The sequence below is a fragment of the Bufo gargarizans genome, chromosome 3 (genome assembly GCF_014858855.1).
Source record: "Bufo gargarizans isolate SCDJY-AF-19 chromosome 3, ASM1485885v1, whole genome shotgun sequence".
NCBI lineage: Eukaryota > Metazoa > Chordata > Amphibia > Anura > Bufonidae > Bufo > Bufo gargarizans.
The window spans coordinates 160,626,973-160,654,457 of NC_058082.1; positions in this window are offsets into that span (position 1 = coordinate 160,626,973).

The following is a 27,485-nucleotide window of genomic DNA, read 5'->3' on the forward strand; positions in this document are numbered from 1 at the left end:
AAAACGACCCCTCTCTTGTAGCTATAGCCTGTAATACTACACTCCAGAAATACATCCAGGCCCCTCTTGAATTCCTTTATTGTATTCACCATCACCACCTCCTCAGGCAGAGAGTTCCATAGTCTCACTGCTCTTACCGTAAATAATCCTCTTCTATGTTTGTGTGCAAACCTTCTTTCCTCCAGACACAGAGGATGTCCCCTCATCACAGTCATAGTCCTGGGGATAAATAGATGATGGGATAGATCTCTGTACTGACCCCTGATATATTTATACATAGTAATTAGATCTCCCCTCAGTCGTCTTTTTTCTAAAGTGAATAACCCTAATTTTGATAATCTTTCAGGGTACTGTAGTTGCCCCATTCCAGTTATTACTTTAAGTTGCCCTCCTCTGGACCCTCTCCAGCTCTGCAATGTCTGCCTTGTTCACAGGAGCCCAGAACTGTACACAATACTCCATGTGTGGTCTGACTAGCAATTTGTAAAGTGGTAGGACTATGTTCTTATCACAGGAATCTATACGCCTTTTGATGCAACCCATTATCTTATTGGCCTTGGCAGCAGCTGCCTGACACTGGTTTTTGCAGCTTAGTTTGCTGTTTATTAAAATTCCTAAATCCTTTTCCATGTCAATGTTACCGAGTGTTTTACCATTTAGTATGTACGGATGACTTGCATTATTTCTTCCCATGTGCATAACTTTACATTTGCGAGTGTTAAACCTCATCTGCCACGTATCTGCCCAAGCCTCCAATCTATCCAGATCCCTTGTAGTAGTATACTTTCCTCTTCAGTTTTAATTACTTTACACAATTTAGTGTCATCTGCGAAAATTTATATTTTACTATGCAAGCCTTGTACAAGATCATTAATAAATATATTGAAGAGAATAGGGCCCAATACTGACCCTGAGGTACCCCACTAGTGACAGTGACCCAGTGACAGTTCTGTGGTGCAGTTATATGTTCAAAAGCCTTTTGTGGTGTGTATAAGAGGAAAAAAGTAAGGGTCTATTTGCCATTCAGCGGTACAGTTATATGTTCTAAAGCCTTTTTTGGCGTGTTTAAGTGGAAAAAAGTAAGGGCCTAATTGCCGTTCAGTGGTGCAGTTATATGTTCTACAGCCTTTTGTGGCTTGTATAAGTGGAAAAAAGTAATGGCCTAGTTGCCGTTTAGTGGTGCAGTTATTTCTTCTAAAGCCCTTTGTGGCGTGTATTAGTTGCAAAAAATATATATTATTTGCCATTCTACGGTGCAGTTATATGTTCTAAAGTCTTTTGTGGCGTGTATAAGCGGAAAAAAGTAAGGGCCTATTTGCAGTTCAGCGGTGCAGTTATATGTTCTAAAGTCTTTTGTGGCGTGAATAAGTGGAAAGAAGTAAGGGCTTTTTTGCCGTTCAGCAGTGCAGTTATATGTTCTAAAGTCTTCTTTGGCATGTATTAGTGGGAAAAAAAGGATGTAATAGCTATTGAGTGGTGAAGTGAGAAAATTACAGACTTCTTTGGGGTGTTTTAATTTCCTTTTTATTTATTGATTTGATTTAACAGTAAGTTAGACAGAGAAGTGCTAGGCACTGCACAGGGGAGTGGTAGAGGCCTAAATGTTTCTGGCGCAGGCACAGGTCGCATCAGGGTAAAGGGGCAGCAGGATTAGCAGCGAGAGGACTGAGCTCCCTGTGTCATCTAGTGGTTGTGTCTTGACCAGCAACCCAGCGGTTCTTGAATGGTTGACTCGGTCATCCACTTCGTCCCAAGTGACATCAGACACCCAAAGAGTCGGTGGGTTCCTCAGACACAACTCTTAGTTGGCATGGCCACAGAGCAGGCTCTGTGCCCTCACCTGTCCTCAACTTGCCTCTGTCCTTTTCTGTTCCCTTAGCCAGAGAAGTATTATATGCTGTGGGCTCAGCTCCACTATACAGCGAGGACAAGCTACTAGAGGACAGTCATCAGCTACTGGCCAGCCAAGATGTGGAGGAGACATCCACCGCTTCCTCCGGTAGGTGGGCAAGTAGTGATGAGGAGAGTGGCGTTGGAACTGGTGTTGCGAGCGATCAGGCTCGTGACCCAGAGACCGTTAAAGAGTACATCAGTGATGTGCAGACAGTACTCGATGATGATGATGTAGCTGATAGCACTTGGGAGCCGGGTGAATTAAAGGCTTCATCATCATCGAAAGAAGAGGGTGGTAGCTTGCCTCTGAGGTAGCGTCGGAGCCAGCAAGTAGCTAGTGTGGCCATGAGTCAGCAGGGTGGCAACAGTGGGAGGTCGGGAGCCAAACTTGCCTGGGGTAGAGCACCCGCTTTGCAGTAGTGGTGCAGGGGTTCACAGAAGCAGCAGAGTTAGCAGTCAGTCGGTGTGGAGTGTTGGGGGTAAAATCACTTACTCAGTGGTGGGGCAGTTTTTTGTTCAGCTGCCAGAGGAGGTGAACATGGCCATATGTAGAATCTGTGGGCAGAAGGTGAAGCATGGCCAGGGTGCCAATGTTGGCACCATGGTCCTGCGTCAACATATGCAGCATCACCATAAAGGTGCCTGGGAGAACGGTGGTTCCGAAGTAGTGGTCCAGCCTGCCGCATCACCCAGTGGCAAGCACCCGGTTTCAGGCAGTCAACCACCTCAGCCGAAGAGAGCTGTCTGTTCATCCCATCATCTGCTGGTCTTGATGCTCCTGCTCCTCCTAGTCATTCCGTCAGCAATCGATCACCAAAGCTATTGCCAAGAGACAACAGTATGTGTGCACTCATCCAAAGGCACAGAAGCTAAATGTGCTCCTGTCCATGTTGCTGGTGCTGCAGTCCCTCCCTTTCCAAGTGATGGACTCTGCACCTTTCAGATAACTGATAGCTTGTGCCGAGCCGAGGTGGAGAGTCCAAAGCCATAATTTCTTTGCCAAAAAGGCAGTACCAGGCCTGCACACACATGTAGAACAGAAGGTGGGCCAGTACTTGAGCCTGTCATGTCTGCCAAAGTGCACAGCAGTGCTGACGTGTGGAGCTGTAATTACGGTCAGGGACAATACATGTCCTTTATGGCCCACTGGGTGAATGTGGTTCCTGCACAGCCACACCAGCAATTTGTCCAGGTTACACCGCTTCCGCCTCCACGTTGTCATGCTGCTGGTCCTGCGACAATGTTCGCCTCTGCCTCCTCATCCTTCACTGTGTCCTCAGCCTCCACTGCAGGGATAATTCACAGTGCCCCTCCAGCATACCACATGTGCATTGCATGGAGGTGTCATGCTGTTCTGCACCTCGTTTGCCTGGGCAAACTGAGTCACACAGGAGAGGAACTACTCCTTGTCCTTTATCAAGAAAAAAAATACTGGCTTTCTCCGCGAAAACGCATCCTAAAATTGGCCAGGAAACTTTGCATGCACTTCAGCCACTCGTTCACTGCAAAACACACCCTACTTGAGCTGCACTGGCAGAATGGCATCCCCAACATAGGCTGAAATGCGACGTTTTCACCGGTTGGAATTCCACCCTCTATATGTTGGACCGACTATATAAACAGAGAAGGGACATAAACGATTTCTTAATGATCCAAGCGGACAAGCAGACTCCCCTGTGTAACTTTGATGTCAGCCAGTGGCAGCTCATGAGTGACACCTGCCGTTTGATCAGGCCCTTTGAGGAGGCCAAGTTATTTCTCAATCGCCAGGACTACGGGATGAACAACGTCATTCCACTGCTTCATGTCCTGGAACAGATGCTGGTAAATCTGGCTGGTCAGGGGACTGGAGACGTGGCACCTAGATCTCAGGGCCTCATAAGCCCTGTGGGAGCTGAACTGGAGGAGGAGGACATTGGAGCACAAGCAATGTGTAGCCAAATGGGTGGTTTTTCGACACAGGTGACAGGAGAAGAGGAGCAGGAGCAGCCAGAGAAGCTACAGGGCAATGAGGAAGACGAGGCAGAGGACCTAGACACACCATGGCAGTATGCAGTGGAGATGGAGGCAGGGAGTCCCTCAGAGTCAATTGCACAAATGGCCCAATGTATGCTCACTTGCTTGTGTAGTGACAGACGAATTGTCAGCATCTGGCATAGGGATGACTTCTGGCTCTCCACCTTGGACCATCGCTACAGATCAAAAATGGTGGCCTTTTTTACACCTGCTGAGAGGGAGGACAAACTGAACTACTATAGAGACATCCTATGTAGTCAGTTGGCCGCTGCCTATCTGCGTCATCGCCCAGCCTCTCGCAGGTCTGACCGGGGGGGCCTCTGCGCTCACCTTCCTCTGCCATGTCTGCTGTGGCGGGGGGGGGGGGAGTTAGGAGCAGCTCCAGCTCTTTCAGCAGCAACTTGAGTCTAGAGTTGCTAAGTAGTTTTCTTTACCCGCCTAGTGAAGTAACTACTCACCAGCAGCAGCTAGACCTGGAGCAGGACCTGAACCAGCAGGTGGTGGCATACTTGGACCCTGCCACCCCACATTGAAGATCCGCTGGACTACTGGGCAGCCAAACTGGATTTGTTATGGCAACTGGCAGAGTTTGCCCTGGAAAAGCTGTCCTGCCCGGCCAGTAGTGTGGCATCAGAGCTGGTGTTTAGTGCGGCGGGGGCCATAGTTACCCCAAGAAGAGCTCGCCTGTCCACCCAAAATGTGGAGAGATTGATTTTTGTCAAGATGAATAAGGCGTGGATCAGTCAGGATTTCCACCCATCAATGCCTGATGCATCATACTAGATCCTCTACGGTGCCACACCAACACTTTGACAAAAGAGATTGCTTTCTTCTGGCTACCTGCCTCAGATGCTATTCTGATGCTGCCACCCGTCTGATGCTAGACATCTGATGCCAAGTGCTTCTTCTTTCAACCACCATCTTCAGCTAGTACTGGTGTTGCCACCCACCTCCCTACTCTGTCACTGGATCATTCTGTTGTCTCCTGATGCTGCTTCCACCTCCACATTCTGTCACCTTGCTACTCTGTGGTCTCCTGATGTTGCTGCGACCTCCACACTATGTCACCTTGCCACTCTGTGGTCTCCTGATGCTGCTGCCATATCAACACTTTGTCACCTTGCCACTCTGTGGTCTCTTGGTGCTGCTGCCACCTCTACACTATGTGACCTTGCCACTCTGTGGTCTCCTGATGCTGCTACCTCCTAAACACTATGTCACCTTGCCACTCAGTGGTCTCCTAATGCTGCTGCTGCCACCTCCACACTCTGTTATTGTGCCACTCTGTGGTCTCCTCATGCTGCTGTCACCTCCACACTGTCTTTGTGCCATCCTGTGGCCTCCTCCTGATGCTGCTGCTACCACTAGTGTTGAGCGCGAATATTCGAAAAGCGAATTTTTTTCGCGAATATCGCAACTTCGCGATTTCGCGAATATTTCGAATATAGTGCTATATATTCGTAAAAACGAATATTCGTTTTTTTGTTTTTTTCACAAAATTACAGTACACATATAATTGATTGTTTCCCAAAGGTCCAACAGCTCAGATCTTACTCACATTGCCTAGAAAGTGATTGAGGCGCGAATCTTCGTAAGGCGATTTTATTAGCGCACATGCGAATATCGGCACGTCCCAGAACAGAGGCAAAGGGCTTTGCATTCATACATTAGTGAATTGAGTTGCGAATCTTCGTAAGGCGATTTTATTAGCGCACATGCGAATATCTACACTTGTCCCAGAACAGAGGCAAAGGGCTTTGCATTCTTACATTAGTGATTGAATTGAGCTGCGAATCTTCGTGAGGCGATTTTATTAACGCAAATGCGAATATCTACACTTGTCCCCAGAACAGAGGCAAAGGCCTGTGCATTCATATAGTATAGCACCATATTCGCGAATACGTAGAACTTCGTAAAATTCGATTTACGAATATTCGTATTTTTTATTTTACTTTCCACCTTACAGATGACATTGATCTGTACTCTGTCAACTACTGTCATCACCCCCCACTGTATCTCGATTGATTCCCAAAAGTCCAAAAGCTCAGATCTTACTCACAGTGCCTAGAAAGTGATTGAGGCGCGAATCTTCGTAAGGCGATTTTATTAGCGCACATGCGAATATCTACACTTGTCCCAGAACAGAGGCAAAGGGCTTTGCATTCTTACATTAGTGATTGAATTGAGTTGCGAATCTTCGTGAGGCGATTTTATTAACGCACATGCGAATATCTACACTTGTCCCCAGAACAGAGAGGCAAAGGCCTGTGCATTCATATAGTATAGCACCATATTCGCGAATACTTCGAACTTCGTAAAATTCGATTTACGAATATTCGTATTTTTTATTTTAGTTTCCACCTTACAGATTACATTGATCTGTACTCTGTCAACTACTGTCATCACCCCCCACTGTTTCTCGATTGATTCCCAAAAGTCCAAAAGCTCAGATCTTACTCACATTGCCTAGAAAGTGATTGAGGCGCGAATCTTCGTAAGGCGATTTTATTAGCGCACATGCGAATATCTACACTTGTCCCAGAACAGAGGCAAAGGGCTTTGCATTCTTACATTAGTGATTGAATTGAGCTGCGAATCTTCGTGAGGCGATTTTATTAACGCAAATGCGAATATCTACACTTGTCCCCAGAACAGAGAGGCAAAGGCCTGTGCATTCATATAGTATAGCACCATATTCGCGAATACGTAGAACTTCGTAAAATTCGATTTACGAATATTCGTATTTTTTATTTTAGTTTCCACCTTACAGATTACATTGATTTGTACTCTGTCAACTACTGTCATCACCCCCCACTGTTTCTCGATTGATTCCCAAAAGTCCAAAAGCTCAGATCTTACTCACATTGCCTAGAAAGTGATTGAGGCGCGAATCTTTGTAAGGCGATTTTATTAGCGCACAGGCGAATATCTTCACTTGTCCCCAGAACAGAGAGGCAAAGGCCTGTGCATTCATATAGTATAGCACCATATTCGCGAATACTTCGAACTTCGTAAAATTCGATTTACGAATATTCGTATTTTTTATTTTAGTTTCCACCTTACAGATTACATTGATCTGTACTCTGTCAACTACTGTCATCACCCCCCACTGTATCTCGATTGATTCACAAAAGTCCAAAAGCTCAGATCTTACTCACATTGCCTAGAAAGTGATTGAGGCGCGAATCTTTGTAAGGCGATTTTATTAGCGCACAGGCGAATATCGGCACTTGTCCCAGAACAGAGGCAAAGGGCTTTGCATTCTTACATTAGTGATTGAATTGAGTTGCGAATCTTCGTAAGGCGATTTCATTAGCGCACATGCGAATTTTGCATCTCATAATATGTATTATGTGATGCGAAAATTCGAATTATCGCATATGCGAAATAATAACGAATTCGAATATTCGCGAATATTTTACGAATATTCTTTCGAATATTCACGAAATTTCGCGAATTCGAATATGGGACATGCCGCTCAACACTAGCTACCACCTCCATACTGTCATTGTGCCACCCTGTGGCCTCCTCCTGATGCTGTTGCTGCCGCCACCTTCACACTCTGTCATTGTGCCACTCTGTGGTCTCCTCATGCTGCTGTCACCTGCACACTGTCTTTGTGCCATCCTGTGGCCTCCTCCTGATGTTGCTGCTGCCATCTCCACACTGTCATTGTGTCACCCTGTGGCCTCCTCCTGATGCTGCTGCTGTCGCCACCTCCACACTCTGTCATTGTGCCACTCTGTGGCCTCCTGATGCTGTTGCTGCCACCTCCACACTGTCATTGTGCCACCCTGTGGCCTCCTCCTGATGCTGCTGCCGCCACCTCCCCACTCTGTCATTGTGCCACTCTGTGGCTTCCTGATGCTGCTGCCGCCACCTCCACACTCTGTCATTGTGCCACCCTCTGGCCTCTTCCTGATGCTGCTGCTGCCACCTCCACACTGTCATTATGCCACCCTGTGACCTCCTCCTGATGCTGTTGCTGCCGTCAACTCCACATTCTGTCATTGTGACACTCTGTAGCCTCTTGATGCTGTTGCTGCCACCTCCACACTGTCATTGTGCCACTCTGCGGCCTCCTCCTGATGCTGCTGCTGCCTCCACCTCCACATTCTGTCATTGTGACACTCTGTAGCCTCCTGATGCTGCTGCTGCCACCTCCACACTGTCATTGGGCCACTTTGTGGTCTCCTCGTGCTGCTTCCACCTCATTATTTTGCAGTATGCTTTGGGTCATTGTCCATATGCACTGTGAAGTGCCGTCCAATGAGTTCTGAAGCATTTGGCTGAATATGAGCAAATAATATTGCCCGAAACACTTCAGAATTCATCCTGCTGCTTTTTTCAGCAGTCACATCATCAATAAATACAAGAGAACCAGTTCCATTGGCACTATGCTTCACTCATGAGGTGGTATGCTTAGGATCATGAGCAGTTCCTTTCCTTCTCCATACTCTTCTCTTCCCCTTACTCTGGTACAAGTTGATCTTGGTCTCAGGATGTTCCAGAACTGTGAAGGCTTTTTTAGATGCTGTTTGTCAAACTCTAATATGGCCTTCCTGTTTTTGAGGCTCACCAATGGTTTACATCTTGTGGTGAACCCTGTGTATTCACTCTGGTGAAGTCTTCTCTTGAGTGTTGACTTTGACACACATACACCTACCTCCTCGAGAGTGTTCTTGATCTGGCCAACTGTTGTGAAGGGTGTTTTCTTCACCAGGGAAAGAATTCTTCGGTCATCCACCACAGTTGTTTTCCATGGTCTTCCGGGCCTTTTGGTGTTGCTGAGCTCACCGCTGCATTCCTTCTTTTTAAGAATGTTCCAAACAGTTGTTTTGGCCACGCCTAATGTTTTTGCTATCTTTCTGATGGGTTTGTTTTGTTTTTCAGCCTAATGATGGCTTGCTTCACTGATAGTGACAGCTCTTTGGAACTCATCTTGAGAGCTGACAGCAACAGATTCCAAATGCAAAAAGCACACTTGAAATGAACTCTGGACCTTTTATCTGCTCATTGTAATTGGGATCATGAGGGAATAACGCACACCTGGCCATGGAACAGCTGAGAACCCAATTGTCCCATTACTTCTGGTCCCTTAACAAGTGGGAGACACATATGCAAACCGTTGTAATTCCTACACCGTTCACCTGATTTGGATGTAAATACCCTCAAATTAAAGCTGACAGTCTGCAGTTAAAGCACATCTTGTTCGTTTCATTTCAAATCCATTGTGGTGGTGTATTGAGCCAAAAATCTTAGAATTGTGTTGATGTCCCAATATTTATGGACCTGACTGTAGGTCTACATGACCCCAAATCTAAGGGGTCCTTACATTTTTTCAGGATTAATATTATTACAGCTTCTATCATTGATTCTGGTAGACTCCCATCCTCCAGCGATTCAGCAAATACCCTCAAAAACCTAGAAAGAGTAGTTTCCCTATATTTACGATAAAATTCATATAGGAATCCATCTAATCCAGGAGATTAATTACCAGAACATGCTTTAATAGCCGCTTCCAATTCCTGGATAGAAAAATCCACCTCAAGCGCTTCCCTTTGGACATCAGTAATAACTGGTAAGGAGATGGCATCCAAATAGGAATCCATTATTTCATCCGTAATATTAGTATCTGCTTTATATAATTTGGTGAAATGATCCAAAAAGCTTCTCTCTATAAATCCTGTCCATTAACAATTTTGCCATTAATTAGACGAATATTATCTATATATATTTTTTGTTCTTGATTGAAAATCACTCTGGATAACAGTTTTCCAGGATGCCCTGAATATTTTTGACCCTTAAAGGGGTTATCCGAGCTATGTTTTTGTTCTTTTTATGTTCCTAACTAAACAAATGTAACAGCTTTCCAATTAACTCACTTTATCGCCAGTGGCTGGTTTCTCAGATTTCACTGAGGGTCACATGACCTGTGATGTCAGCTTCTCTCCGTGCTCTGATAAAGGTTGTTTACAAGCCTGTAAACGAGACGTCACTGTGCTGGCCACGCCCCCCTTCACTGCCGTCTACTCTCTGCTAGGATTCTTAACCCCTTCAGCTGCACAGCTCTGCAGGCAGTCAGTGAGGAGACAATGCTGGGCACTGGAGCTGACATACTAGAGAGAGCATTGCACAAGAAGGTAGGGGGAAGATCCTATGTGTATTAGCAGTGTCATTATACAAGTGGGACTTGTAGTTCTACACTTACAAGTTGCTGTTGATTCTCCCAGTACTCAGGGCAGCTCTTGTATCCACTCCCTTAGCAGTGTCATTATACAGCTTGGACTTGTAGTCCTACACATACAACATGCTGCAGAGTCTCCCAGCAGGCAGACATGTCACTCAGGGCAGCTCTTGTATTCACTCCCTTAGTAGAGCAGGGGGAGGGGCAGATATTGTTTTTATTGCATGTAAACAAAGGGCCAGAAAAGAACCAGGGAAATGAGGAAATATATATATATATATTTTGCATAAAACTTGCTTAGCTCAGTTATATATCAGATTTTCAGTGCCATATTATTTTTTTTCATAACTCGGACAACCCCTTTAAAGAATAACTTCTATTGAGCCTTCACCAATAAAATGTCTGAATAGGCTTGACTAGCCTTCTGCATAACTTTCCTATTTTCTTCTGTCTTGCTCCTATAGAAAGATTGGGTAGCTAATTCTGCTAATTATTTTAACTTTTTCTCACTGATGCCATACCCCTTCCTCAAATTAGCAATATTTATGAAAAAAATTCCCCTCATGAAGGCCTTAAAGGCATCCCACACTACCTGAATTTTAGCTGAATTACAATTAATATCCCAAAAGCGCTCAATCTCCTGTTGTATTATTTCATGATTCTCCATTACTGACATCCAATGGGGATTTAATCTAAATGGGGGTCTTCCTATATTCCTGTCATAGGCCAGACAAAGTTCAAGGGACATAGGCACATGGTCCAAGAGCGACCTTGTCTCATATTTCATCCATTTTACATAAGTCATATGTTTTATATTCATTAGGACAAGATCTATCGTAGACATAGATTTACCAAATTTACTTATACATGAGTATGCTCTTCTCCCATGCCCTAAATGTCCCCAAACATCCTCATAACCAGATTCCTGGCAAAGGCGTGCCAACGGAGACCCTTAAACAGAAGTATGACTGTCCCCCTCCATTGAAACCCTGTTTATAGTAGGATTGATAACACAATTAAAATCCCCAATAACTAATGAAGGACATGCAGGCCATTGATCTATAAAAGATAGCAAGGAGTTAAGCACATAAAGAGAGAACGGAGGTGTCACAGTCATATTGGTGTTTGACCGTGATGCGGTTGTCATGCAGACTCGTTGCTTGTGGCAACGTGTAGTTTGTGGTTTTTGGTTCGAGAGTATGAGCCTCCCTACCATCGACGGCGGCTCATACAGTTAGGAGGTCAGGGATAGGATGAGGATGGCGATAGGAGATGTCCTTCTCCCTTATCCTGGCTTCCAGGCCTAGTGGCTTTCCTTAATTTCAGACTTTGGATGGTGGGGAGTTTCCCCCACTCCCCACCGTGACAGTATGTCCAACAATGGCCACTCTATTTTTCCTTTGAAAGAGGGTCCAGCATGTGTCGCCTGCCATTTTCTGGCGCACATGCTTATCCTCCGGAGGGAGGGTGAAAGGGGAACCCTGTTAACAGTGCGTTTCTCTGTAACAGAGGTTGCAGTAGGTGTGAACTGTCACTTGTGTTTGTGTCTCCCCTCGTCCTTTTCTCAGTGGTTCAGTCGCTTGTTTTGTGGTGACTGGCTGCATTCCTGTTGTACTGGCTGTGGTGTATGCTCGTTAGGGGATGTTTGCTGGCTGCTACCCGGTGTCTAAGTGTGGACGCAGTGGTCAGTGCGGTCCCTCCTGGCTGTTCGTTGGCTGGTTTCCTGGTTCCTAGTTGGTGGTTCCGGGGTGCTGGCAGTAGTCTGGGGGAGACTTGCTTGCACTGACACTGATTCTGCAATTTATTTTTATTTTTCCCCCTCCCCTGTTGTTTTTGTGTTCCCCACGAGCTTTCCCTTTTCTGTTGGGGGGGTTTTGAGGGGTGGGAGTGTCACGGTCATATTGGTGTTTGACCGTGACGCGGTTGCCGTGCAGACTCGTTGCTTGTGACAACATGTAGTTTGTGGTTTACATGTGCACTTTTCCCTTTAAGTTGTGTCTCCCTGCTGTGTGGTGTGCGTGGGGTTAATATCCTGACTTTGTAGCTTGGAGTTTAGTTGTGCTCTAGCCTTGCTGTGGGCTGGAAGCTATGCTCCATTCTGTGGCTATTCCATCTGCCCAGTCTTTGAGGGCCACCTTGTTGGACATCGAGGTCCTTGCCTATGTCTAACCTTCTCCACTGTTTTTATGTGTGGTGCTGCACTTATGGGTTGATGTTTGTCTAGTTGTTTGTTTGTTTCATGTGTAGTTTGTCTATGGTGTGGTTGATCCCGCATGGTTGCTAGACATGTCCTGTTTGTTGTACCTCCGGAAGGGGGTCCCTGGGGTTCCCCGGAGGGGGGAACTACAAGACAGCAAGCTGTGGCTTCCGGTAAGTGATGTTGTCGTTCTGTTGTCTGTGGTCATCTGGCCACAGGATACTTACCTGACATTCAGTTGTTGCTTGCTGTCTCCTCCTTGTTACTAGGCCTGTGGGAGACTCCAATTTATCCGTGTCGTGGATGAATCGGCCATCTCTTATTCCTGACTTCCATATTGCAGGGACCGATAGGGTCAGTAGGGCCCAGGTTCGAGAGTATGAGCCCCCCTACCATCGAGGGCGGCTCATACAGTCAGAAGGTTAGGGATAGGATGAGGATGGTTATAGGAGGTGTCCTTCTCCCTTATCCTGGTTTCCAGGCCTAGTGGCTTTCCTTAATTTCAGAATTTGGATGGTGGGGAGTTTCCCCCACTCCCCACCACGACAGGAGGTGGAATATAAACAAATGCTAGGATACATACAATGTTCCGCCAAGTTTACAATATAGGAAAACAAATCTCCCCTGCTCATCAACAGAGGATGCCTCATAGACGAAATCATCCAGGCCTAGTGGCTTTCCTTAATTTCAGACTTTGGATGGTGGGGAGTTTCCCCCACTCCCCACCGTGACAGGAGGTGGAATATAAACAAATGCTAGGATACATACAATGTTCCGCCAAGTTTACAATATAGGAAAACAAATCTCCCCTGCTCATCAACAGAGGATGCCTCATAGACGAAATCAATCGCCCTATGAATAAAGACTGTCACTCCTCTAGAATGACTGGTAAACGTGGAGTGATACGTCTGCGCAGCCCACACCTGGCGACTTTTAGGGAAGTATCCTCAGACAGATGGGTTTCCACCTGACAGACAATCGCTGGTAGATGTCTCTGCACAAGGTCAAAGACTTCTTGTCTCTTTAGCCTTTCCCCCAACCCCCGAACATTCCAAGTAAGAAATCTAATCAACATCAAATCAAAAAACAAAACTCCCTACCTATGGAAATTTTTAATAAACCCTTCCTCCTTTCCCCTATCCCAGGGATCAGCAACCTGCGGCTCTCCAGCTGTTGTGAAACTACAATTCCCAGCATGCTCCATTCATTTCTATGAGAGTTCTTAGAAGAGCAGAGCAAGTATGCATACTGGGAGTTGTAGTTTCACAACAGCTGGAGAGCCGGAGGTTGCCTACTCCTGCCCTATCCTATGAGTCGAATCACAACCCACCGTCCCCAATCCAATTGATCCACCACATTCTGCAACAGATCTCTCAACTATGACTGTTCCTCCCCCTCTCACAGCTACCCATCCCCACCATTACTACTAAACAAGAAAAGGAAAAAAAAAATGGTTAATCAGAAGTGTCCGTGGCTGTCTCCCAGGGATTGGTTTACCTCCGGGGACCCAGTGAGCCCTTTCCACTAGAAACAATGAAGAAAAATGTTTTCTTCCAAACTTCTCCAAAATCAACGTTTGTAGAAATTGAGTAAGATTTTTATCCTCGGCACCCTCAGGTAGCCCTAAAATTCTCACATCCCCTTGATCTGTCCTCCAGGTCCACCACTTTTTTTTTCTACGGGTGTTAAAATACATCTTTAAAGTAGCGATCTTAAATTCATTCTGTAGAATACCCAGGGAGTTCTACACAATATTAACTCTATCTTGAATCTAAGATACGTCCTCCCTTATCAGAACTATATCAGTCTGAATTGATACAAGCTGGATTGAGGTGTCCTGTATTAATTCCACATTTTGCTTCACTGCCGGCAATATTTCTTTTAACAGGGAAGAATCAACATTAGATAATTCTCCATCCTCCACCCTCTCTATCTCCTGAGGTTGAGCAGTTTCTTTTATTACTTCCTCCTCCATAACCGCAGAACTATTATTTCGTTTGGAGCTAGTGTCCTGCAACCCTCTCGTAGTAATCTTTAAGAACTGGTCTATTTTTGCTACTTCAGGAGATCTGGGGACTGATTTTACCCTAGAAAAATCCACTGAGCGCCTATTTTGCTCAGGGCCCCCCTTTTTTTTCTCTTCCTTCTATCTTTCCTTCTTCCCCCCTAAATAAGCTGTTTATGTAATAATCAGTTAATTTGAGAGGCTACCAGCAAACCAAAATGAAATAGAAGGCAAAAGGGCTCCACGTTGGAAAACAAGCAGGGCTAGAAAAGCTGCGGCCACAGCAGACAAACAGTGGTATCAAACAGTACGAAACAGCCCACTTATATGTTATTCAATTAATTTGTTGTAAGTTGTTATAAGTTATTAATTGTAAATTGTTAGTTTGTTGAGTTCATAAACAAAAAGAGCACAAAACTCCAATCTAAAATGAAAGGATCTCACCAATCTTCTCAAGGAAAAACAATGAAATTCGGCAGGACAAACAAACTCTAAAAGTAGAGCACCAAGGGAGGAGGAGAGAAACCGGCATTGGAATCACATAGGCAGCAAGCAGGACGGAAGAAATCGCAAACCGCAACACAAGGGACGCCAAGTTCAGCAGGTCCCCGCAGTCAGACGGAGCAGCGCCACATCGGAGAGAGGTTCTGACCAAGACCAGAGGGCTCGGGAGCAGCTCACAATACCATGGAGCAAGCGGAACAGGAGATGCGATGAAGCGGTGGAGCGGTGGAGCGAGGCAGGAGGAGAGGGCATGACGCGCCCAGTCTACGTCATCACGTCTGAGTAACGTCTGTTCACATTTCAGTATTTTTTTACTGACTAACTACCCTCATTGAAGTCTATGGGTCAGTGAAAATCACTGACACAACATGGATGGCTTCTGTGTTGTGTCCGTGTTGTGTCCATTTGTCACTGAAGACTAATAGGAGATTCTTTGGAAATTAATTTTCAGCTGAGCAACGTCAGTGAATTACGGATGACACACAGATGGTAAAAACAGACACACAGACCAACCACAGATCCTTCACTGACATCCTGACGGATGAAACGCGTACGCTATTTTTTACAGATGTGACACTGACACAGAAATGTGAACGAGGCCTTAAAAACATTTAAAACTCACTTCGGATTGCTATTTTAAAATGTTTTTAAAGATGTAGAAATGATTACTGAATTCATTCACCGAAGTCTTGCGATACTTCGGCCTAAACAAATTTACACAGTATATAGAAGCATTCCACTTCTGTAGTATACCAAAAACACCTACATAGCGCTCTCTCTCTCTGTATTCGTGGAAGTGGAGCGTCATTGAGCAGGTTAGTGGTACCACAAGGAAAAAAAACTGGTAAAAAAATTATCTGATATATCTAAAATGTCAGAAGTTTGCAATGATGAAGTACGGTAAATGATTTTAGTTTAGAAGTGATTTCCAGAAAGAGACAGCTTCATATATTGCTTGAACTCTTTTGTTGCTTTTCATAGATTTCTGGCCTCACATCCTAAACTAACTTCCATTTTTTCAGAGGCCATAGATTGTTGTGTCAGATTTTCAGGAACAAAAATGTATGTTCAGTACTAAAGGGGTTTAAAGAGGAGATGTCACCTCTCCTGACTGTTTTAGCAACTACTTCCATTCCCCATATAATAACCATTCTGGAGCATCTGTTCTTATGACTCTGTGTTGTGCCATTCCTGTATTATACTTACTAGAGGTACAGTACAGACCACAAGTTTGGACACACCTTCTCATTCAAAGAGTTTTCTTTATTTTCATGACTATGAAAATTGTAGATTCACACTGAAGGCATCAAAACTATGAATTAACACATGTGGACTTATATACATAACAAAAAAGTGTGAAACAACTGAAAATATGTCATATTCTAGGTTCTTCAAAGTAGCCACCTTTTGCTTTTATTACTGCTTTGCACACTCTTGGCATTCTCTTGATGAGCTTCAAGAGGTAGTCACCTGAAATGGTCTTCCAACAGTCTTGAAGGAGTTCCCAGAGATGCTTAGCACTTGTTGGCCCTTTTGCCTTCACTCTGCGGTCCAGCTCACCCCAAACCATCTCGATTGGGTTCAGGTCCCGTGACTGTGGAGGCGAGGTCATCTGGCGCAGCACCCCATCACTCTCCTTCATGGTCAAATAGCCCTCACACAGCCTGGAGGTGTGTTTGGGGTCATTGTCCGCTTGAAAAATAAATGATGGTCCAACTAAACGCAAACCGGATGGAATAGCATGCCGCTGCAAGATGCTGTGGTAGTCATGCTGGTTCAGTATGCCTTCAATTTTGAATAAATCCCCAACTGTGTCACCAGCAAAGCACCCCCACACCATCACACCTCCTCCTCCATGCTTCACGGTGGGAACCAGGCATGTAGAGTCCATCCGGTCACCTTTTTTGCGTCGCACAAAGACACGGTGGTTGGAAACAAAGATCTCAGATTTGGACTCAGCAGACCAAAGCACAGGATTCCACTGGTCTAATGTCCATTCCTTGTGTTCTTTAGCCCAAACAAGTCTCTTCTGCTTGTTGCCTGTCCTTAGCAGTGGTTTTCTAGCAGATATTCTACCATGAAGGCCTGATTCACACAGTCTCCTCTTAACAGATGTTCTAGAGATGTGTCTGCTGCTAGAACTCTGTGTGGCATTGACCTGGTCTCTAATCTGAGCTGCTATAAACCTGCGATTTCTGAGGCTGGTGACTCGGATGAACTTATCCTCCGCAGCAGAAGTGACTCTTGGTCTTCCTTTCCTGGGGCGGTCCGCATGTGAGCCAGTTTCTTTGTAGCGGTTGATGGTTTTTGTGACTGCACTTGGGGACACGTTCAAAGTTTTCCCAATTTTTCAGACTGACTGACCTTCATTTCTTAAAGTAATGATGGCCACTCGTTTTTCTTTACTTAGCTGCTTTTTTCTTGCCATAATACAAATTCTAACAGTCTATTCAGTAGGACTATCAGCTGTGTATCCACCTGACTTCACCACAACACAACTAATGGTCCAAACCCCATTTATAAGGCAAGAAATCCCACTTATTAAACCTGTGAAGTGAAAACCATTTCAGGTGACTACCTCTTGAAGCTCATCAAGAGAATGCCAAGAGTGTGCAAAGCAGTAATCAAAGCAAAAGGTGTCTACTTTGAAGAACCTAGAATATGACATTTTCAGTTGTTTCACACTTTTTTGTTATGTATATAATTCCACATGTGTTAATTCATAGTTTTGATGCCTTCAGTGTGACTCTACAATTTTCATAGTCATGAAAATAAAGAAAACTCTTTGAATGAGAAGGTGTGTCCAAACTTTTGGTCTGTACTGTATATGAATGAATTACCAAAAGTCTGCAATAGGGCCAGCTGGGTATTGCCAGTTGGGGGGTGTTCCTGCACATATTTGATAGCCCTATAGACCCGGGATGGCTAACCTCTGGCACTCCAGCTGTGTTAAAACTACAACTCCTAAAATGCCGCCTTGCTTGGCTGTTCTCAGAACTCCATAGAAATGAATGGGAGTTGTAGTTTCACCACAGCTGGAGTGCCGGAGGTTAGTCATCACTGCCCTAGACTATGCAGGGAACACCCACTTGGACTTATTGCAGACTTTAGACAATTAAGTCATAAAGTTCTAGTAGGAATAATGGTTTATGGAAAGATAACAGGCTTTTGTTGAGGTCCCCTTTTTATGATTTCTTATGTTAGGTCACCAATACTATAAATGGAACATTGTAAATGAAAATGCTTTTCCACAATATTGAAACATTTTAGGTGTTTCCAGGAACGAAAAACTATTAACACCTAAACTAATGCATCCCAGATCAAGTGATACTGTCAAGTCCACCATGTATTAGAAATAACCACACCTAATAAGAAAGTCTCCAATAACAAAAAGTTGAAAACCCTTCTCAGGCAATAGACCCAACTCTAAATAATAATGGGGAGGTCTGTTCAGAGTTTAGCTCCATTTAATGGGGCTAAATCCAAGCGGTTCCAAAATTGACATTAAAATTGAAAAATTATGTCAGAAACTGTGGCAGTTTCCTCTGTGGAATGTTGCCAAAATTTGGCATTGCTAAATCTACCTCGTAAACGGGGCCTTACTATCCAAAATAAATATCTAAAAAATACTAATCCTGAAAAAAGACCCATGTGAGAATACAGAGTTACCAAGTAAGCAGAGAAAGAGATCAGATGTTCAGACCAGTCAAATACCCACTGCATCACTGAGAAAGTACAGTACTAAGTGATTTGATAACGATATAAGTGAATAACTAAAAAAAAAGGCATGAAAGAAAATAAAGATATATTATGAACATGCTAGAAATTACACATTACCTAGGACCCAACCACCCCAATGGTCTTACACTCACCTGTCCATGGTCCCTTGGCCCACGCTTATGCCCTGTTCCCTGTCACTTCCGGTCCCAGCAGAACCAGGAAGTGGTTTGGTCCATGAGATCAAATGTTCAGGCTGGTCAAATACCCACTGCATCACTGAGAAAGTACAGTACTAAGTAATTCGTGATATAAGCGAATAAGTAAAAATTAAAAAGCATAAATAGAAATAGACATATATTATTGTATGTTTATAGTTTGTGCATAGCTTGCTGTGTTAGGGTACTTTCACACTTGCGGCAGAGGAATCCGGCAGGCAGTTTCATTGCCAGAACTGCCTGCCAGATTCGGCAATCCTGATGCAAACGGATGGCATTTGTCAGACGGATCAGGATGCGGATCAGTCTGACAAATGCATTAAAATACCGGATCCGTCTCTCCGGTGTCATCTGGATAAACGGATCCGGCATTGTATTTATTTTTTTTGCATTTTTAAAGGTCTGCGCATCCGCAGACCGTAAAACCGGATCCGTTTTGCTGAAACACTTAATGCCGGAACTTATACATTTCACAGGAAATTAATGCCGGATCCGGCATTCCGGCAAGTTTTCTCCGGCCGAAAAACATAAGAGGGACTGAACTGATGCATCCTGATGCATGCTGAACAGAATGCTCTCTATTCAGAATGCATTAGGATAAAACTGATCAGTTTTTTTCCGGTACTGAGCCACTAGGACGGAACTCAACACCAGAAAAGAAAAACGCTAGTGTGAAAGTACCCGTAGATGAAAATAATATAAGAATCTATAATTAACTGCATTATTTGAAGTAAATTACACAAATTGCACAGAACATAATAAATGTTACCCTTTCATTTGTAAGATTTTCACACAGGCATATATCTCTTTCAACAAGCTGCATAACTGCCATTCACAGAGTAATATTCTTAGTCTAAAGGCTCTTCCAAGACGTCATGTATCTCTTGACTGACATCAGTGCTAGCTTGGAGAAATCCACACGACTGTCACAAAGGGAGTTGAAGTAAGGAGAAAAATAACATGCTTGTGTGCCACATAATACAATGGAGAGGTTTTAAGTCAAGCACAAGATGTGGTTTTAAATTGTTATCTCCATTCCAACAACGTGGAAATTGTGAATTTATTGTCTATGACACAATGGGGCCAACTGGGATATGCAGCTGAGGTTAGCCCACTTGCTGCGATTCCCCATTCTACATAATACCTCTGTACACTATGTAGCATGCTCTGGCTATACGCCAGGAATTTCTTGTTTCCAGAGGACTAAAGCCTTCCAGCTTATATAAAACTAGAAAACTGGGATAATGGCCGCTGAAACATATTAGTATACATTAGTCATACATAAGAACTGCCTGGAGGAATTCAGTTTGATGAGGAGGCCGTAGCCTCTTGTGACTGGTTATTGCCCTACAGATGGTGATACCGTGGTCATGTTCAACAAGACAATCAACAACTACTGTACCATAAGCCTGGCTACTCAAGACAGAATGATGCTGTAGGCAAACCCTTCCTAGACTTGGTTTAAACCTTAAGTGGTTTTCTCCACTGATGCTGAAAAATGTACATGACTTTGGAAAAACGGCTTTAAGGAATGACAGCACGAGTCTCTACAGTAACAGTTCATCATCCTGGTAGAAAGTGTCAGAGTGAGAAGATCTTGTAACATCAGTGGTGGGATGTTGCGTATCTTCTGTCTACAGCTTTATCGTCAAGAATTTGCTTGTTTCTGGCAGCGCCATATTAAATAACAGCAATACTAGCAAAACAAAAAAAAGAAACAAAACGCAAAAACATTGTACATTACTGTTTATGTGCAAAATTATATTTTGGAACATTTGTAATCTAACCTTTTTTTCCAGAATCAGCATGATGAAAATGTTGGCATATGGGTTTTATACATGGCATAAATTAAAGTTTCCATTTATTAATTCTATTAAAGAGAACCTATTACAATGAAAATGCAATGCATGCTGCAGTCAACATGTTATAGAGCAGGAGGAGCTGAGAAGATTGGTGTAATTTAATATCAGTAAAACTAAATATCAGTAAAACTAGATAGATATCCGTTTATAGCTATGCTCATTCTGGGCTTTGAGGTCAAGGAGGCAGTTTTATCAGTGATTGACAGCCTTCCCTCTATGACTGTGCATACAGAGATAGCTGTCAATCACTGATAGGACCGCCTTCTGGACTTCAAAGCCCAGAATGAGCAGGGATGTAAATTAATGAAATCCAAGTTACTTTTCCCACAGCTCCTCCTGCTCTATAACATGCTGCCTGCAAGTCAAACACCATGTTTAACCTGACAGGTTCCCTTTAAACTCAACATAACAAATTTTGAGTGTCCTTCTAGTTAATATGCATTGCTGTTTAATAATGTTCATTCTGTTCTTTTAATGTGTACATTTTCAGACGCCATGCAAAATATCACTAGAAATACCTAAATTAAACTGGATGACATTAGCAATGTGCTAATGTCAGCTGAACCTAACTAGCCTATTCCTAGTTTTATCCATGTCCCCGTTACTCCATAAATGTAACTTTTATAATATGCAAATGAGCCTCTAGGAGCAGGGGGGGAGGTGGGTTTGCTCTTAGAGTCTCTGTTCTCCCACCTAGAAGAGAAAAAGACAATGCAGCAGCACCCTGCAAATCAGATAAAGTACAACAATTCCATTGTCACAAAAATTATGATTACAAATATTATAGTGCTAATGCTACTCTTATTGATAAAGTGAGATGCTTGGCAAATGCATTTTGTACAAAACCATCTGAGCCCGTCTGCTGTACATCAAGGCGATCTCTGTTAGACGGGTCCTAACACTAAATACTACCTGTTATGTGCCATAATGGCCGCCATAAAGTTCAGGGAGTGTTGGATCCACATGCATGCTGGATCCATTCTGCCTTTTACCATTTTTTGTGCCATAATGGCCTCCATTACAAGGGATGCAGGTACCAACATGCATGCCGAGCCCACTCTATACCTTTCCTGGTGCCAGACAGTCCCATAATTTTTGTAATCATAATTTTTGTGACTATGGCATTGTTGTACTTTATCTGATTTGCAGGGTGCTGCTGCATTGTTTTTTAAGCTGTCTGGCACCAGGAAAGGTATAGAGTGGGCTCGGCATGCATGTTGGTACCTGCATCCCTTGTAATAGAGGCCATTATGGCACCAAAAATGGTAAAAGGCAGAGTGGATCCAGCATGCATGTGGATCCAACACTCCCTGAACTTTATGGCGGCCATTATGGCACATAACAGGTAGTATTTAGTGTTATGACCCGTCTAACAGAGATCGCCTTGACGTACGGCAGACGGGCTCAGATGGTTTTGTACAAAATGCATTTTCCAAGCATCTCACTTTATCAATAAGAGTAGCACTATAATTTTTGTAATCATAATTTTTGTGACTATGGCATTGTTGTACTTTATCTGATTTGCAGGGTGCTGCTGCATTGTCTTTTTTTCCTCTAGGCTTTCCATGGCAGTGTGCACCTTGACACTGGGAGGTGCTGACCAACCCCCTTTTTTGTTCTCCCACCTATCACCGCCCTCCAAGTCATGATTGACAGGGCCAATCAGAGTTTGCATCCTCCTGCCAGCCCTTAGTGCATGTTAAATCTTACAATCGGGATTGCGCGTGGATTTTCAGCGCGGATTTGCGTGCGGAAAATCCACACTGTAGGTCATGTACATTGTATTCTATGAGAATTTGAAATTCTCAGTGCACACGATGCTGATTTTTTCCACGCGGATTTTGACCTGCAGTGCGGATTTTAAAATCCACAGCATGTCAATTTATTTTATTTTTCCTGACCGGATTTTCTTTATTCACTTAGTAAAATCCGCACCAAATCCGCATGCAAATTTGCACCAATTGATGCGGATTGACCACACAGATTTGCCTGCGAACACCTGCAGATTTCAGTGCGGATGCTCCGCACATGAATCCTGAACGTGTGCATGTACCCTAAGAGTCATTATGTCAGGAAAATGAAAATGTGGAGTCCCCATGGATAGATAAGGAGGAAGACAAAATAATTGTGATTGGAGTTTGCTAGATATTTTCAACTAAAGTGGAATCAACAGATAAACTGCTACTGCTTCAATCGTCCACGATCTGCAAGATTCTGCAAAAGATAGGACATGCTTCATCTTTTGCCATGTGGAGGTGCCGCCAAAGATGGCTATCTTTCACTGCATCTTGTGGATTGCGGACCCATTTAAGTCAATAGGTCCCCACCGTGTTGCGGAGTACACATGGCCATCCGCAACAGGGGCACATGGTAGTGTTGATGTAGCATTACACTGATAAATGTAAGGTTACGCACATGGGAAAGGAAAGTCACCAGTACATACTAAATTATGAAACACTGGGTAACATGGCCATCATGGCATGAAGGGAGTTGTAGTTTTGTTACATCTGTTGAGCCATTGGTTGGAGATCACGGCTCTATGTGTATGTCTAGAGGAAAGAAGGTTTCTACACCAACATAGAAGAGGATTCTTTACGGTAAGAGCAGTGAGACTATGGAACTCTCTGCCTGAGGAGGTGGTGATGGTGAGTACAATAAAGGAATTCAAGAGGGGCCTGGATGTATTTCTGGAGTGTAATAATATTACAGGCTATAGTTATTATATTTCTATAGATGGTTGTTAATCCTGAGAGGTATTCTGACTGCCATATTTGAGGATTTTTTTATTCCTACACCAGTGCCTCTACATAACTTTGCGTATCCTCTACAACTTCTAAATGTCTAAAACAGGCGTAGAAAATGGTAAATGAGACGGGCCTCCCAGCCCACTGTTTAGACCTGGCGTGAGCGGGGAAAAGTCGCAGATTGCAGCGCAAAAGACCTTTGCACTGCAATCTGCACCAGAAATACACCTAATATAGGTGTATTTCTGTTTCATAAATGACCCCCTATGTTACTATGTTCCAGGACCAGTATGTGTGTGGTATACATCAATTCTATACACATAATGGAGGCTAATAAATAACATTCACTGCTCTTTTACATTTATGACTCCTGCTGCACAACAGACGCAAGTGGTTGAGACAGGTTGTGTCTCTCAGGAGGAAGTCATGCTACCTGACCGTAAGATGGCACAATAAAATTGGTTTTCATTCTCTTTTAATCAATTTTGCTTCACTTCTCACTTACAGCTAACTAGGAATATGTGCAAACACTCTATCGGGCTGGTAGGATGTGCATAAGTGAGAAATCAAAGGTCTTGGTCATGTTCTGGCCTGCAGAAGGGAAAGGGTTGAATTGTTTACAAGTCAACACTCTTTAATCATCTGTAATATTTTCACCACACGCCGCATCGTCCATAAAACCCTGTGGATCAATATAGGACGGAGCGGCTAAGATCAGAGTGTTTGAGGATTAGTGCGGCTGCTTCTCAATGTAACTCTCTCTCTAGTAGCTGCCACTAAACAAAGACATTGTCTGCAATGTTCCCCCAAGAGAGCCATCTTAATAGGCCTATGGGTTCAATATGCTCTGCCTGCTTCATTGCTTAACTCCTTCAGTCAGTGGTAAGTGTAAGGGATGAAACAAGCATATTCAATGAATTTCTTGTGTTCCTTACCCGAAAATATAATAATACATATACAGTGCTATAACCTACAACATAAATTGGTCCTTAACCCAATATCCCAGGCAAGATTGTACCCTCAGTCACAAACGGAAACCAGAACTCACACAAAGCAACACAGCAATATTTGACGAGATATTTGACTGCTCACCAAATAAACATAATACTATATTTTATGTTAAAAAGAATAAAAATGAAAACCTCCAAAAGTCCCATAACAATATAAAATTACTATCTATTGGACTGAAAGGCAAATACACAGACAGGTAAAGATAAAGACACATCTAAATGTATTCATGAGCTAAACAGTTAGGTTCCCATTGGAATCTTTCAGTACAAGAAGCACAAAGTGTAGACAAAAATTGTGCGAAATATGCAAATGTCTCAGAGAGTATGGTAATGAGGTGACTTCATTATACAAGTCTGAAAAATAGCCAGGCGAGAAAAAAAAAAAATAGAATGAAAATGAAGGCGTGAAGCACAACACTAGATACTGTAGAATGGTTGTGTAATGCTGAATAAAGGAAATAGCTGGAAATAATGAGCATTTTGTGTGTGTAAACCGAGTATATTAGGTGGATATAGCTCAGGAATTGCTAAACCCAGAGATCCATCTTGTAGCTATCCGCCTATGTCTAGTTGTGCTCAGCTATAGAGCTCTATAGCAGAATTTGTCAAATTGGAACCTTACCAGAAGAAATGTCTCCAAATACATTGGTCCTGTACAATTGTTGTTGTCCTCTGGTTCTTCTTTCCATTCCTTCTATTTATTACAGGGAATAGACATAGGCATTGGTGAGGCTGCCATTGGATAGTAAAATCTTCTACTCTTTGTAATTTAACCATGGAATGTAATGTATAATAATAATGTACAGGGGCAGATTTGGCATTTCTAGTGCCCCAAGCAAAGTTATATTGTGTTTGCCAAGCTCTGCCCGACACCCCCCTGTAATGTCCCTGTAATAATAAGCCCCCAAACCCCCATAGTGCCCTCAATTAGAGATGAGCAAATTGAAGTTGACAAAGTGGAATTCGATCAAAATTTCAGGAAAAATTTGATTCGCCCTGAATCCGAATTTCCTCACGCTTCATGGAAACGAATCGCATTTTTTCCTAAAATGGCTGCTGCATTTGTGAGGACATGGAGCAAGGAACTCTGAGAACACGGAATCACCCACAATGCCATGCATGCAGCCAATAAGCAACAAACCAGCCCTGTGATGTCACAGCCCTATAAATAGTCTCAGCCATCTTGGATTCTGCCATTTTCCAGTGTATTTAGTGCAGGGAGAGACGTCAGCAGGCGCTAGGGACAGTGTGAGGAAAGAATTCATTGTGCTAAAAAAAACTATTTACAAGTTCAGGGAAAGATTATTCAAGGTGTAGGCAAAGGATAGGGAGGAATCATTCCACAGCATTTATGTAGAACAGGGTTCAGTAGGGGAGGTTACAGCCCGGATAATAGGAACAATCCTATTACACCTTGCTGCACTGACTGGGGATCCAAATTGCCATCATAAGCTCTGTAACTCCAGCAGACTATTCTTGTTATTGTGGTGCAAGTGCTGTTTGATACAGCCATTAAAGAGGTTTATTGCAAGGAAATATTTCTATGTCTTATTTGCCATTAGTGCCGTTGTCACGATCAGTGTGGGGGAAAACTCTACACTGAACACAGGAGGGAAGGGGAACAGTAACTGGGCCTCGAAACTAGGGAAAAAACAGGTCACCTCCTAGACAACCCTAATCCAGGCCATGACTACCTATCAATATGAATAGACCTTGAAGGTAGGAATATATTTATAAGCAGTATACCTAGGCCCTGATTTCCCTATAAGGCCCTGGAATAAGTATAGGACCAGATACAACCCATTCCTCCCCAGATGGATGAATGTCAGTCTCTGTCTCTGGCCAAGATACAACAACAGGGAATATAACAAATACAAACAAACGCAACACTTAACTGTAGAGATGGAAGACTAGGAACACCAGAGAGGATCTCACACCAGCTCAGCCAAACCCAAATGAAGCTATCAACCGCATAGCTTGAAGGGTGGGGTGAGAGACTATAAAGGGTAGAAGTGATGACCACTGAGCAACAGCTGAGAAAAGGGAAGTGGTCATTAACCCTATCAACACTGAATCAAGAGAAATCAAGGAGGCTGTTAGATTCCTCCACACTCAGCCAATCTCCTTGATTTCCTGACATCAGTCAGTACCCTCCGGGCACCCAGGACCAACCTTATCCAGATGGGCTCTGTGAAAGGCCTTTACCAGACGATTCGCATTAACATCGGCCGCTGGAACCCACATCCTCTCCTCTGGTCCGTAACCCTTCCAGTGGACGAGATACTGGAGGGATCTACGGAGAACTCGGGAGTCCACAATCCTGCTGATTAGAAATTCTAAATTACCGTCCACCACGACAGAAGCGCGATGCAAGGAGGACGGCTCAACAGGTTCGACACATTTCTTCAACGACTTATGAAATACATTTTGAATTTTCAAAGCCTGAGGAAGTTCAAGATGGAAGGCTACAGGGTTAACGATGGCAGTGATCTTATATGGACCAAATAATTTTGGGCCCAAGTTCCACGAAGGTACCTTAAGCTTAATGTTTCTTGTGGACAGCCACACAGAATCACCCACTCTCAGGTCCGGACCATTCATACGTCTCCTGTCAGCCCCAGGCTTATACTTGTTGCCCATCTTTTTCAGATTATTTTGAATTTTCCACCAAATTGAAGACAAAGAAGAGGAAATTCGTTCCCCTTCAGGAATACCGGAAGTTTGAGAACCAGAAAATGTTCCAAACTGTGGATGGAATCCATATGCCCCAAAAAACAGCGACTTATCAGTGGACTCCTGCCTACGGTTATTAATGGCAAACTCAGGTAACGACAAGAATGAAGACCACTCCTCCTGGTTCTCCGAAACAAAACATCTCAAGTAAGTCTCCAGATTCTGATTGGTGCGCTCCGTCTGTCCGTTCGACTGAGAATGAAAAGCCGAAGAAAAGGACAATTGTACCCCTAGTCGAGTACAGAACGCTTTACAGAATCTGGAAACAAACTGAGTCCCCCGATCAGATACCACATCAGAGGGAATGCCATGTACTTTCACGATGTTATCGATAAACACCTGTGCAAAAGTCTTTGCATTAGGTAGAGCAGACAATGTTATAAAATGCCCCATTGTGCT